Source organism: Arvicola amphibius, chromosome 7, assembly GCF_903992535.2.
Source record: "Arvicola amphibius chromosome 7, mArvAmp1.2, whole genome shotgun sequence".
In the NCBI taxonomy this organism is placed as follows: domain Eukaryota; kingdom Metazoa; phylum Chordata; class Mammalia; order Rodentia; family Cricetidae; genus Arvicola; species Arvicola amphibius.
The window spans coordinates 70,001,866-70,017,392 of record NC_052053.1 but is presented as its reverse complement, the minus strand read 5'-3'; the positions used below and the strand labels follow the sequence as shown (position 1 = coordinate 70,017,392).

At 42.6% G+C, this 15,527-nt stretch overlaps 1 protein-coding gene across 4 annotated transcripts in view; it reads left to right on the top strand.

Moving 5' to 3' along the window:
- Traf3 (TNF receptor associated factor 3) overlaps window positions 1-15,527 on the top strand; it is a 107,543-nt gene that overhangs the window by 13,626 nt on the left and 78,390 nt on the right. Inside the window, exon 1 of one of the 4 annotated variants that reach the window (XM_038336727.1) lies at window positions 9,426-9,520. The exons of the other annotated variants lie outside the window; for them this stretch is intronic. The gene's annotated coding sequence lies outside the window, so the exon portion shown is untranslated. Of the gene's footprint in view, window positions 1-9,425; window positions 9,521-15,527 lie in introns of those variants that run through there. 4 annotated transcript variants of the gene reach the window in all.

Sequence of the window (15,527 nt, the reverse complement as noted above, 5' to 3'; positions counted from 1 at the left end):
GATCTTTCTTAAGAGCTGCTTTCTTAAGCCTGAGTTTGGAAATCAGTGTAGCGTTATTCCTGCCTCAGAGCACTTCCAAATTTAAAGGGTGGGATGTAGATGGGATCTTGTTAATGAGAAGAGTGTGCCAGATGTGTGACCATCCACTGTCTGTATGATGCTTGGTAGCATGGTGCTCTCAGCAGTGCTGTCACACACACTTTTGAATGGATCCAGTGCTTTGAATGAAGCATTAACAAGCTCTGGAGTGTCCCCATTCTTACGCGGGCAACGCGGGCAATTGCTGTATAAGATCTATGTGCCATTCACATATCAGGAACTGCTTTTCCCTTTTCTAGCCCTGGCCTTGCTGTATAACCCAGGCTGACCTTCAGTTCTGCTTTTCACTCCAAGTGGAGGGATCTTAAGGTGCACCCCTATTGTGGGCTTAGCATTGGCCTTTGGTCTTTCACTTGTGATTATAGTCTAAGGATTGGATCAGTGGTTTGGGTGCAGCTTTGGGTCTGTGATCCTTGATCCTTTCCTTCCTGTGAGTTGATTTAACATGATCAGTTGACATTCATGTTGGGAAATTTAAATTAACATTTCTCTCTGTTCTTTTTGGTTTTTCAAGTTAGATTTTTCTGTGTAGACTTGGCTGTCCTAGAACTCATTTTATAGACCAGACTGGCCTACAGACTCAGAGATCTGCCTGTCTTTGCTTCCCAAGTGCTGGGATTAAAAATATGTGCCACCACACCTGGCCAGTATTCCTGTCTGTTCATAAAAAAACTTGAGAAAATAGTGGTAAATCTGCATAAAAGGATGGGATCAGTTAGTGTGCACAGAGGTGTGCATCAGCTCTAATATGGACGTTTCATTTCTTGTGGCTCTTGCCTTCTCAGCCTATTTTAGCTGATGGCTGCAACACTGAGCAAGAGCTCACATGATGATGTCACAGGGGAGTGAGGGAACAGAGTTAAGTAATGAAACTAGAAGTATGTCTCTCATGCCATTGTGTCTTGGAATCTATGAGGAAGGAGTCATGCTTGTTTTCATTTGGCCAAAGAGATCCAACATTCTGTCTGGGAAGCCGCTAATGCTGTTTCCCAAGCAAGTCACTTCTAGGCACCTTGCCTTCAGTGCAGAAAGCATGAATGAAAAGCATGTTCTGTAAGTGTGTGATACACCAGAACGACTGATGAAGAATTTCAGGGAACCCTGGGTTCTTTTACTTCCCTCCTGTGACTTCTGAGGTCAAGAACTTCTGGTCTACATGGTCTGAGGTCTCTTGCCACAATAAAGTTATAAATGTATATTTTGAATAGGGTGCCTGCTTTTCATTCTCTCTCTTTTTTTAAATACCTTAAATTTGCCAGTTTTTGGAGTATTATATGGGACAAAATATGCTCTCTGTAATCCTCTGGCCATGTTACTTGCTATCATGTGCCTGCCTCGTCCACTATTGCCTTCAGGATTTTCTGTACCACAGTGTGGTTGGTGACTGTGGCCCGGGCCTGACCAATGTGGGGGCCAAAGTTGGGTAATTAGTCTTTGGGGAGGATGGTAAAGGAGGTACAAGGACAACAGCATTTCATACAGTTGGTGCATGCCCTCAGCTTGCCTTATTTCTCAGTTCTGGTGCTTAGAGCATGGTTGGTCTTGACTTAAGATGAACTAGTGTGGTTAACCTTTCCTTGTTCCCTAGGGCTGTTAGGAATTGCATCAGGTTTTAAGCACTTATGCTTGAAGTAAAACCCATCAGGTATGGCTTAACCTGTGAAAAGCTATCTGAGAAATCTTCCTTGAGACCACATCTCCATTTATAAAGCTTTGACCTTTTGTTTTTCTAGGCATGACTTTTTTTAAAAAAACTTTTTGAGACATGGTCACATTTAGTCTAGGTTGGCCTTGGACTTTTTGTAGCCAAGAATCACCTAAATCTGTTTTCCAAGTTCTAGGTTACACATGCGTGCCATCATGCTCAGTAACTAGCTTGCTTGCTTGCTTGCTTCCTTCCTTCCCTTCTTTATTTTTTTTTTTTTAAATAAAAACAAACATTCTCACTATGTAGCCCTGGCTGGCCTGGAACTTGCTATGTAGACGAGACTGGCTTCAAATTCACACAGACTGGCTTCAAATTCACAGAGATGTCCCCGTGTCAGCTTCTGCGTCTGAGTGCTAGGATCAAAGGCATGCACCACCACGTGCGGCTTATGTAGTGGATCTGTTTCTGAGTGTTGGACATGTGCATTGTGTGAGTGAGTGGAGTCTGGACTGTTAGGGTAGAGGGGTGTTAACTTTGTCTGGATTTGGAATCACCTAGAAAACATGCCCCTAGGTCTATCTGTGATGTCTTTTAACAGTAACTGAATGTGGGTGACTGCAACACATGGATCTGGGGCAGGGCTTAATACACAGGAAAAGAGGAAGGAACCACCTGAACACCAGCATTCATCTCTCTTTGCCTCTCTACTGCAGATGTTCTGTGACCAGTTACCTCATTCTGCTGACACCTGTGCCTTTGCTGCCAGGACACACTGTACCATTATGTAAAATACACTTTTTCTTAAGTTACTTTTTGTCAGGATTTTGGTCGTGGGAATGAGAAAGTAGTCAGTACAGAACAATAATGTCAAGGAGGTGGGCTGTTGCCATGGGTAGATCTGGCCATGTGGTTCACAGGCCTTTGTGACTAGTTTGGGGGGAAGAATGTGTAAGAGTTTGGAGTTGTGTGCTAGAGAAACCCTGGGGTACTGTAACCAGGGCTTAATGGGCCATGCTGGTAAAACTGTGGAAGACCAAATGCTACTAGAAAGGCAGATGGTAAAGACTGCTTAGTAGGTTGTAGGGGAGCCAAGGACTCTACTGGGACCTGGGCTAGTGACCATTCTTGTTATATTCCGTGCCTGCACATCCTCCCCCGTGCCCCCCAAAAATTCTGGCTACTTTTTGTCCATACTCTAAAAACTTGAGTGAGACTGAATTTAAATACAACAAACTGTTTGGTGTAGAGATTTTGTTTGTTTGTTTTTTTGTTTATTGAGCTGTCTTGGAGCTTACTATGTAGATCAGGCTGGCCAAAGAGATCCTTCTACCTCTACCTCCCTAGTGCTGGGATTCAAGTCATCTGCCACCATGCTCAGTTTGTGCAGGAAGGTTTAAAAGAGCATAACATCAAGGTTGGCATGATTACTGTTTACCACTCTTTCTCAGATATACAGTGAAGAACAGAAATAATGTGTGTGGTTTGGTGAAAAAGAAATAAGTTTAAAGTTTCAGTAGAGGTTGGTGTGGAAGAAGCAGCTATACTTATTGAAAAGATAAAACACCATCGAATAACCCTCAGGATATGCAGAGACAGTAGAGGAGCCATATCCTGAGAGTAGACCCTCATCATCAGAGGGCTCTTATCAGTGGAAATGCAAATTCATTTGTAAGAGACAGCTATTGCTAAAGCCAAGGAAGGGATTTCCTGCTTGAAAACAAACCCTTAGAGAATTGTTCTCCCAGGTTCAGCCCTCAAGGCATAGTATAGCTGTGATAGAAGGGGGGGGGGTAAATTATATCTTAAGCTGGCAGCAGGACTTGGCATTTTTGTTCATGTGGTTTTCAGGTATGAAAAATGCAGGAATTATGAGGTAATGAAGGCAGCTTACACCAAAGTTCCAGAAAACTGCTGAAGCCAAGCAGTGTCTGGTAGGGTTGGATTCCCTACTGTGAGGCCCAAAGAGGCCAGGGTAGGAAGCTGTGATGGTAAAGGCTAAATTGCACCTGAAGCAGGTTCTCTAGAGAGGCTATGTGTGCGACAGGTGGCACAACTGAAAATTCAGTGCTGTTCAAACCCATGGGGGCCAGATGATGCCACCAAGAGTCCCATTCTAGACTGGGAGCCTCAGGATTTGATGTTTTCCTTGTGGAATATTGATCGTGCTTTGACCTGATGTCTCACTGTTGTGTCCCCCGTCCTCCATTTTGATATGGGAAATGTTTATTTTTTGCCATTGTATATTGGAATTATCTACTTTTTTTAAAAACTTTTTTTTAAATATAGAGTCATAGGTAAGAGATTGTCTGGAGTCTCAGAATAGACTTGAGCACTTGTAGATTGCTAAAAAACTATGGGAACTTTTAGAGAAGAAGAGATATACCAAATAAATTTTCATTATGAGATTAAAACAAACTTTAGGAGCTAAAGGTGGAATGTTTGATTTAATGTGATATATAATTTGGGGGTCAAGTTAAAGAGACATGGAATTGTGATGCTCAGCCTTACAGGATTTAAGTCACCTAGGGAACAGACCTGGGTGTGTCTGTGAAGGAAGTTCTGGAGGTTAGCTGAGGAGGGAACACCCACTCTGTGTGGGTGACACCTTCCCATGGTAAAGTTTTGGACTAAGTTTTTAAACATGCACACGTACATGCGCGCACACACACACATACACACACACGAGGAGAGAGCAAGTTGAGTACCAACATTAGTCTCTTTCAGTTTTCTGGCTGACTGCAACAGTGCACTGACTTCTCATTCTCCTGACCATGCCTTCCCTGACAGGTGGACTGCATCCTTGGATGTACGCTAGCATAAACTCTTCCTTCCTTTGCTTTTTGTCTCAGGCCTTTGGTCATAGCAACAAGGAAAGTAGCTAATTGTAGGGCTAGTTCCCTCTTGTGTGATAAGGCTGTATGGTGAAGGTACAAGATCAAGGGAAGTAGGGGCCAGTATCCAAGTGGACCACCAACCCTTCTGACTTCTGTCAATTCATGTAACCCCTGTTGAAACCCATTTTCTTGGAAGGGTCATAAGACTTAGCAATATCTAGATGACTTTCACAGTTACTGTGGCAATAAAATAATGATCTCATCATAAATACATTTATTGCAAAGATCAAAAAATGCCATTTTAAGCCGGGCAGTGGTGGTGTACACCTTTACTTCCTGCCCCCCACTTGGGAGGCAGAGGCAGGAGGATCTCTGACTTTGAGGCCAACCTGGTTTACAGAGTTACCAGGATAGCCAGGGTAACAAACAAAGCTATTTAAGGCTAAAATTGTACTTTTCAGTTCAGAGAGAGAAGGTAGGATATTCCCATCAAACATTTATAGTTCTACATGTGTTAAGCTACTGAGTTTGGAATATTGTGCTTTGTGTAAAAGTCAGTAGAATGGAAACAGAATGCCCAGATCATAAGCTAAGCTAGCAAACCAATGCTTAGATCAGGCTAGGAAACCTGTTCAGACTACATGGGAAATTGTAACAAAAAAGCTTCATAGGAGGACTATTGTTAGAGTGGAAACTGGGACAGAGTGCACATAGAGGATGGAGGAATTAGCTGAGACCGTGGCTAATTTGGACTGTTGAAAACAGAATTATGAGTTAGGGTGATGGGGGCTAGAGATATGGCTTAGTGGTTAAGACCACTGACTCATTTTCCAGAGGACCTGGGGTTCAACTTCCAGTACCCACATGGCAGCTCATAACTGACTTTAAGTCCAGTTCTAGAGAATCTGAAATACTCTTCTGGGTTCCATGGGTACCAGGCCATGCTGATAGTGCACAGTCATACATGCAGCCATTATTATAGACATAGAATAATAATAAAAATTTTTAAATGAGGGTGACAGTGTTGGGGTCAGATTCGCCGTTTAGAAGGCTCCATTTGGGTACTAGATGTTGGAGGACCTGGGCCGATGAACCTAAGGTCTATTTTGAGATTAGGATTTTATATCTGTAAAATTCATACTTTGACCAATATGTACAGATTCTACTCAGTTAATAAGCTCATGTCTGCAAAGTAGCAACAACGTAACTGTTAAAACTTTTTTTTCTGCTGCTGGTATTTGTTCTGTCTGCTGCCAGGAAGCAGTGTTTCTTGTTTCACATTTGTGTGCCTGTTGGTGAGGACTTAATGGCCTTTAGAAGGTATGTCTAGGAGTTCGTTGGATTCAGAGGAAGGAAAAAAGTACAAATGGTCTTGAGTCTTTGATGTAGGGTATGTTCCATCATTGAAAAGTTTAATATCACCTCTTGGTCATTGTTGGAAGCCTCCCAACTTCTCTGATAGAAGTATGTTTTCTGCCAGGCTGTGGTGGTGCATGCCTTTTATACCAGTGCTTGGGAGGCAGAGGCAGGCAGATCTCTATGAGTTCGAGGTCAGCCTGGTCTACAAGAGCTAGTTCCAGGACAGGCTCCAAACCTACAGAGAAAGGCTGTCTTGAAAAAAAAAAAAAAAAAAGAAGTATGGTTTCCATGGGGACTCCCTGACAAGTCTTGCAGGCTGCCTTCTCAGGCTTGTTTCATAGCAGCTTCTCTGAATAGTTTGGTCTGGTATTTCTGAACTCTTCCCCACACATTACAGCTGTCAGAAATAACCACAAAAATGTGGACTCTACTCCAAATCATTTCTATCAGGGAAGACAAGAAATAAGAGTTTGGTGGTTCTTTGAAAAAGGCATGGTTGGTATATACCTGTTATTTGTGTGTTATTTGCTATTTGTGTATGTGTGGTATTGAGAATTGAACCCAGGACTTTATGTATACTGGGCCAGTGCTTTACTACTGAGTTGTATCTATATCCTGAACTCTGTAATATTCAGGAGGTGAAGTATGATAATCATGAGTTTGAGACCAGTCTGGGCTCCATTATGAGATGCTGTTTGTTTGTTTGTTTTTTAAAATCACTTTTAAAGAGCTCCCAAGGGATCACATGATGCTCAACCAGGCTAAGAGCCTCTGCTATATGAAGAATGTTCTTTGTTTGATTCTTGAGAAAAACAGAAGCACAGGCCTGCACGATCCACAGCAACCATTTTCAACCCCTGTGCCCTTGACGTGAGAAGCATTGTACTGCATTGGGTGTGTGAGTCAAGCCCTGTCCTTCAAAGTGTGAATGAATCTGAGCAGGTTACCAGCCTTTCTAAGCCTCTGGCCTTGCTCACAAAATGAGTTATGGATATGCAGACATCCAGCTCCTCAGTCACAATTTTGAAACACCAGAAACTCTGAGAACACATTTTTCCATAGGTTTCTGCCATCTGACCTGAGCTTATGTGAGGCTGCTTAGACTCTGTTCCACTTCATGTGAATCATGTGGATACTTCTGTATTTCTCTGCAGATGTTAGTGTGTTTTCTACTGGATGATGTCCCAGACATACCTGGGAGTGCTATTAGTGTACAGCACAAAATAATTCCTTTCTAAAGATCTAATAACATTATGACCTCCGAAACACACCTGGCAACATCACTGGATAAGAGACTGACTGGTGCTATAGATGCCCATTGTAGTGAGGAGCTGCAGGTTGCGTTCCTGCGGCCCAGTTCCAGGCCTCCTGACTAGCTTATGCCCCGAAATAACATCACACAAATTGTTTTCTTTTAAACACTGCCTGGCCCATTATTTTCAGCCTCTTACTCACATCTTGACTAACCCATATCTAATAATCTGTGTAGCACCACAAAGTGGTGCCTTACCAGGTAGATTCTAGCGTACATCCATCTTGGGCTGGAGCTTCATCGCATCTGGCTTCTCTCTGAGGAGAGGCACGGCGGTCTGCCTAACTTAGGAGAGGTGTGGCATCTTACTGATCCTTCTACCTCACTTCCTCTTCCTGTTCTGTCTACTCCACCCACCTAAGGGGCGGTCTATCAAATGGGCCAGGCAGTTTCTTTATTACTTATCCAATGAAATCATCAGATAGATAGTAGACACACCTACATCAGCCCATTTTATTGATCTGTTAGAATAGGCAACCTTGGTATGTGTTAGTGTGTGTAAAACTCCAGGCAGCAGAAAGCGTCTACCAAAGCAGTTGTTAGTGCTCTCCCAATTCCTCCATTTGTGTGTTTTCACTTTACTGCTTGCTTCCTATTTTCCCAGCACATTTAAATTTCATATGCTAGGCTTTGTCTTTCAGGTATTTTTTTGTAAATCAGAAGTGAATTGAACACACATGAGTTTGCCATCTAGTTTGAGGTGTTATGGAAGTAAAAATGTTTTGTTTTTTATCTTTTTTGAGACAGGGTTTTTCTGTATAACAGCCCCTGTTCTGGAAGTAGCTTTTGTAAACCAGACTGGTCTTGAACTCACAAAGATTTACCTGCCTCTGCCTCCTGAGTGCTGGGATTAAGGCATGTGCCACCACCACCCGACTTTTTGTTCGTTATTTTTTGGGAGGTAAAAATGTTATACTGGCTAGTTCATGTGAATTTGAGTCATTAGTGAAGAGGGACCCGCAGCTGAGAAAATGCCTCCACCAGACTGGCCTGTGGGCAAGCCTGTAGGACATTTTCTTGATTGATGATTGATATAAGAGGGCCCACACAGTGGTGGTGCACGCCTTTAATCCCAGCACTCGGGATGCAGAGGCAGGCGGATTTCTGTGAGTTCGAGGCCAGCCTGGTCTACAAAGAGAGTTCCACAGTGAAATCCTGTCTCGAAAAACAAAAAAACAAACAACAAAAAAGAGGGCATAGCTCACATTGGGCAGTACCACCTCTGGCCAGATGGTTCTGGGTGCTATAAGAAGGCAGGTTGAGGCAGTCATGAGAAACAGACCAGTAAGTAGCACTCCTCTATGGTCTCTGCTTCAGTTCTGGCTTCCAGGTTTCTGTTTTGAGTTCCTGCCCTGACTTCCCATCACTATGGACGATAACTATAAGATGAAATAAATCCTTTCCTCCCTAAGTTGTTTTTGGTTATGGCATTTATTATAGCAATAGAAACCCAACAAAGACAAATGTCATATAACATGGTTCTTGCCAGCAAAGAGCTTGGAAAATAGTTCTAGGAAGAAAACATGAGTAGATGGGAAGTGCCTGCTTCCCCAGCCACTTAGTGATTGACATTCAAGGCAAGAGAAGAAGGAATGTTAGAATGTTGCTTATGCTCTTTGTCTGATCTCCTGCCTAGTTTTTTTTTCCCCCTCCAGACAGGGTCTCTCTGGTTAACTTTGGAGCATGTCCCTGAACTTTGTAGACCAGGCTGCCCTTGAACTCACAGAGATCTTCCTGCCTCTGCCTCCTGAGTGCTGGGATTAAAGGCATGCACCACCATCGCATGGCTAAACTAGGATTTGTTTGTTTTTTGTTTTTTGAGACAGGGTTTCTCCATAGCTTTGGAGTCTGTCCTGGAACTAGCTCTTATAGACCAGGCTAGTCTCGAACTCACAAAGATCCGCCTGTCTCTGCCTCCCGAGTGCTGGGTTTAAAGGCGTGTATCACCACCGCCCGGCTTAACTAGGAATCTTTTTAAAGATAGATTCACTGTGTAGCCCAGGCTGCCTTGGACCTCATTTTTCATACCTAAGTAAGCCTCCTGGAATTGCAGGGGCTACTGCATATTGGAGATGGGATTCTTGTTGGGCATAAACTGTTGGAGGGATAGCAGACCTTCAGCTTCTTGTTACTTTTCTTTCTGTCTAGGTGATGCATACCTGGGTATATCCAAGGACAGTGGTGGTGTGGTGGTTAACAGTGGGGATGCTGGGTGCAGGCTGTCTTGCCTAAGTGACCATGGATGGGTCTTAAATTACTTCACCTCTGGTATGTACGTGTTTATCTAATGTCTAAGCCATGTGCGATGACATATACTTGTAATCCCAGTACTTGGGAAGACAAGACACTAAAATAGTGGGTTTGAAGCCAGACTGAGCAGTGTATCAAATCCCAAACCAACCTTGGCTATACAGTGAGATCCTGTCTCTAAACAAATAAGTAAAATAAATAGCATTTAGCACAAGTGTTTAATTAGAAACTATTGGTACAAGAATAGTAGTGGAAAGTAATGACTCGAAATGGAATATTCTTGCTGGGATTGATACTGAGAGTTGGAGCCAGTGGGTCCTGACTTGCTTATAGAATGCCTTTGAGTTGTTTCCCATTTCTCTCTCTTTGTATTTTCATATTTTACAATTAATTAATTACCAGCAGCAGAGTCTCTTGTATCCCAAGTTGGCCTTGCTCTTGTGTAGCTGAGGATGACCTTGAGTTTGAGTTTATAGTCCTGCCTTTCCCTTTGGGCACTGGGGATGTATGTATACACACACACACACACACACACACACACACACACACACACACACACATATATGCTACTATGTCTGGTTTTTGCAGTGCTGGAGGTCGCTAAGTAAATACTCCTCCAACTGAACTACATCTATAGCCCTGTCTTTTTCTTTGTGAACATTTGATGATGGCTACATATAATACATATACTATAAAAATATGCATCAATATAACTCTTGCTATTGAGCAGGTGACCACATGAGGTTCACTGAATAGCTGATTGAAAATTCAGAAATAATAGTATTTATTTGTACCTGTCTTCATACAGGTTCAACCTTCACTGATTTTCTTTTTTTTTAATTGTTTTTATTGAGCTATATATTTTTCTCCACTCCTCCCCTTCTTTCCTCCCTATTTATTTTCCTTATAGAGCCCTGGACTCTTCAGTTCTCTGGAGAATCCTTCAGATTTGTTACTCTGCAGTTGACCTAGGCTAGGAAAATAATTGGGACATTTCTATTGCATTGAAAATGATTATAAGTATCTTCCAAACCAGCCACTGTGGGAGCCTCCCAATGACAGAGGAGAGTCAGCATGTAACTTGTGCCCGTTTAGAGGAACAAGAGTACAGCATTCTGAACTAGCTTGTTCTTAATACTGGGTTCTGTGGACTCTATTATTTTAAATTCATGTGAATTTTACTTGCTTGTATAAATGTGTCTTTTTTTTACTGTTAAAAACATCTGAAATCCTTCCTGTGCACTGAAAATGACCTTTTAGGACAGGAAAATGTAAGACATACCTCTGCCCACCATACAGTCTTCACTTTTAAATCAAGCACCAGGAAGGATTTGGGACTTCCTTGAGAACAGAAATTGACACTTCTCTAATCTCTTACTGTCTTCACTTTTCCTTGGCCCTTAGGAGCATATTTGCTCTACATGCATATTTAGTGCCTTTCGTTTAAATAATTTGATAATTGGTCTCATCAAAAATTTTAGTCTTGCTGGGTGGGGATGGTGCATTCCTTTAATCCCAACACTTGGAAGGCAGAGGTAGGCGGGCCTCTTCGTTGGAGGCCAGCAGCCTGGTCTACAGAGGGAGTTCCAGGACAGCCAGGGATACACAGAGAAACCTTGTCTCAAGCAAAAATAAATAAATAAAATTTCAGTCTTGTAACCACTAGCCCTAGTCCCATTAAGGGGAACGTGGAAAGCCAAGAGACTCACTGACATTAGTGTGATGGCTCTTAGATAGTGTTGGGGAAAGTTAAAACTTTAAAAATTTGTAAACTGATGTGAGCATCTGAGATATTACTAATTTTTTTTTTTTTTTTTTTTTGCAATTTCAAGTGTGCAGAAGACACTGACTTCTCTGCACTAAGTGTTGTTCATAGAATTGATAGCAGGGAGAAGAAAGTACTGTATGAGGCTCATGTTCTTGGTCTGTGGGTTCTAGGGCACCCAAGCTCTTCAAGAAGAATCCACACTAACTTCAGGCAAGTTCCCCTTGAGGGTGTTGCTGAGGCTCAAGTTGTAGCCACTTGAGACTTGTACTGATTCTTCTACCTGGTTAGCCAGCCTGGCACAGTAGTACCAGGGAGACCTGTCACCTCTGTGGTTCCACCCAGTGCTACCTGTGGAGAGAATCTTGGTCTTTAGAGCCTTGTTTTCCAGTGTGTTGTCAGTCTCAAAAGGCTGTGCTCAGCCCGGCCATTGGGTTTATTTGAGGATCTTTCTCCTGTAGCAGAGAAAATACCAAGTAATGTGTTTCTTCTCACAGCTCTTACCTCAGACTCGCTCTGGCTTCAGAAGCATTAGTATGATATTATCACTGTCCCACTAGGATGGGTGTCTGTCTGTGTACTTTCACCTTTACCAGTGACTGTACTTCAGTTGGTTTATTTAGTTGTTTTATTAACATATTGTAGGCTGCTCAAGAATTCTCTTAAGTAATGGAGGCTGGCTTTGAACTCATGATCCATCTGTCTCCACCTTCCAAATACTCATCTAGTTGTTGTTTTTCAAGATAGGGTTTCTCTGTGTAGTCCTGGCTGTTCTCGACCTCTCGTAGACCAGGTTGGCCTTGAACTCATAGAAATCCACCTGTCTCCTGGGTGCAGGGATCAAAGGTATGTACCACCACAGCCCTGCTCATTTAATTATTTTTAAGGGACACTTAAATTGTAACTGAATTGATCCCAGTTCTCATAATTCAAATTATATAAAAGATCACTTGGGGTTGGGGAATGTACCTCAGTTGGTATGTTCGCCTAGTATGACAAAACACTGGGTTTTATTTCCAGCACTGCATATATTGAATATATTGAGTGTAGTGTCACAGATCCATAATTCTGCCACTCAGGAGATGAAAGCAGGAGGATAAGAAGTTTAAAGTCATTCTTAGCTACTTAGCAAGTTTGAGGCTGGTCAGGGCTGTGTGAGACCCTGTCTTAAATTAAAAGAAAAAAATTGTCTACAGCAATCATTCTCATTCAGAGGTAGGGAATTAATCAAAGCTCCAGAAGATGGTTGGTAGTATTTGAGAACTTCCTGTATAAGGATATGTTCCTAACAGCAAGTAAGAGGCTAAGGTTACTTACCCTTAATCCATGTTTGTCCCTACCACTGGATTTGTATGGTCTGAAGTATTGTTAGTGCCAGTGTGAGAAATCTTGTTCTAGAAATGGTTCAAGGACATTCTTTCTTGCTTCTGTTAAATGTGTGACTCAGGACTAATGTATGTGGTTGTTTGATTTGAAACAGGGGTTCACTATGTAGCCCTGGCTGGTCAAGAACTCCCTATATAAACCAGTCTGTTTTGGAACTCATAGAGATAGGCCTGCCTCTTGAGTGCTGGCATTAAAGGTGTAGGCCACCATGCCTGGCCCAACTTTAATGTTTTTGTAAGGAATTTGATCTTCAGTCATTAAGTGATTAAAGCATTAAAAGTATTTTTAAGATAGCAGGGCTGAAGTGAGAATGTGTGTTAACTGGTGGGAGCGAGGAGGAGGATGGAGAGATGGTTAAGAACTCATACTACAATAAAAAAATGAGAAAAACAAACAAACAAAAAAAAGAACTCATACTACTCTTGTAGGAGAACCAAGTTCAGTTCTCAGCACCCATGTTGAGTGCTCACAACTGCCTCCACAGGCACTTGTGTACATACCTATAGGCAGATACACCTATATTTAATAAAACAAAATTTTTGTGTTGTTTTTCAAGACAGGTTTCTCTGTGTAGCCCAACTATCCTGGAATTCATGCTGTAGACCAGGCAGGCCTCGAACTCAGAGAGATTCACCTGCTACTGCCTCCCCAGTGCTGGGATTAAAGACGTGAGTCACCACCACCTGGCTCTAAAATAAATCTTAAAAAAATTAAATTGGCAGAGGGAACTGAGAGGTTAGAGTGCCTGGGATAGAAACCCAGTCTTGTTTATTAAATTCACCTGGATATTCTCTTCATAAGGTTCTGTAATATACAGCAAAACTTAGGTTAGCAGAATGGGAATTTTTGAGTAGGTACTATTAGAATTATAATAAATTTCCAGCTGTGGTTCCAAGTTCCCCAAATGTATGTGTTTAGTTTGTACCCCTCTTGAATTTTCTCACTGAACTGTGTGTTTATTGGACTATTACTGGAGTCCTGGGTATGTATTGTGCACCACCCTAGAGCAGCATGTTCAGAAAGCCATGTGGGCAGCTAGCATGTTGTTATGAAGGACAGAAAGCCCACCAGCTCACTCTAGAAGAGTAGAGGGAGGGTTGGCAGGGTTGTGACAAATTGAATGGAACATTCCACACATTTGATCTGAGAGGAGTCAGCTAACTAGGATCTGTAGGAGAAAGAAATGATTTTTGCTGTTTTTATTTTTTGCGTATGGGTCTTTTGCTTGCTTGTGTGTCTGTGCACCACATACATGCAGTGTTTTCAGAAGCAAGAAGAGGATATCAGATTCCTTGGGGCTGAAGTTACAGACAGTTGTGAGCAGCAAAGTGTACTGGGTATTGAATCTGGAACTCTGGAAGAGCAGCCAGTGCTGTTAACCACCGAGCCATCTGTCTAGCTCCAAGAAGGAATTGTTTTACTCACAAGCTCCAGATGAAGTGATCAGGCCAACTGAGAACAGGATCTCTAGGATTCCTGCCTCCTTCCTGTCCACTACCAGCTAAGCCAGAAGACTGGGGCTCCTCACTGACCCCTCTTCTTCCCTAGTGCTGTTCTTAATCCTGCTGTTCTCACCCATTAGTCCCTCAGTCCAAATGAGCCCTTTTGTCATGCTGGTGCTCTCAACTTTTCTCAGCTCCAGTCCCACTGCTTTATCTGCATGTAGTGTATATCCCTTCTGCAGAACACCGTTTCTATATTCTTGGATGCCTACCTGCCCCACCCTTGGCTTCCCCCTTCCTGTGGTGGATCTGCTCCTGCACTCAGGCCTATCTGTTTGCTGCAGAAGCCCCTTGGACTCTTCCCCATCCCCCACCCCCAGTTCTGTATCCCTGGCTGTTGGCATTTTCAGACGCAGAACCACTTACCTGTGCCTCCTTTCACTAGAGGAGGGATGATTCACGGGGACCCACCCTCCTTCCCGCAGAGCTGGGACTTTTGCATAGGGGATTTTTGTGTCATCTATTTTTTCCTCACCCTTTGGGAGTGTGAAAAGAATTGAGGCTTAAGTGATGAGGGGTGGGGACAGTGATTGCACCTCCTGGGAGTTCTCTGATCCCTACAGCTGGCCTGTAGTTCTCCCTGCTTTCAGAAGGGAGTTGTATGATATTAGAAGCCTTTGAAGTTGTCTTTCTCACTATCAACAAGGAAGTGGAAAACTCAAGACACTGTATTGCCATAATTACTCCATGCAAATTGCTATGGCAACAGAGTTGAGGTAGTGTACTTATGTGCTCTGCTGATCCTTAAGTTGTATCTAAAATGCTTGGTCTCATTGTGTTAGAGATGGAAAGTGCACAGTCCTGGTGTCTATGCTTGAAGTACTGTGTGTTTGGATGGGCAGGATGTGGAGAGAGGCATAAGGAGTCACACTGGCTTCAGCTCTGTCCCTTGTTTTTGACAGGCTGTGCTGTAGCATTCTAAAATTTTGAAAGGAGAAGGGCAAGGTAGTCAGGTGATACAAGAATCCTGAGGAGCTTCAGAGAGAAGAAACTGAGACATTTAAGATGATTGGTGGGTGGCAGACATTTCCAAATTGATCTAGGCAGGTCTTGGGTGGACACACATTTTATTAAAAAGAGCTGGAGATACTGATTTCCTACTGGGGAAATACATACTCTGTGTGTAATGGCTGGTTGCTTTTTCTAGAGATATTCTAGTCCTTGTCTAAATCTGTTTTTTTTTCTTTCAACAAGGTCTATTGTATCCTAGGTTACTCTGCCCCTGTAGATGAAGTTACTTTTGAATACCTAATCCCCATGCCTCCATCTTGTAAGTGTTAAGAATGCAGGATGCTCTACCATACCCAATTTTGGTCCTAGGTTTCTTTTAGCTTTTGATACAATAGACTTTTTAATTTGTTTATTTTATTTT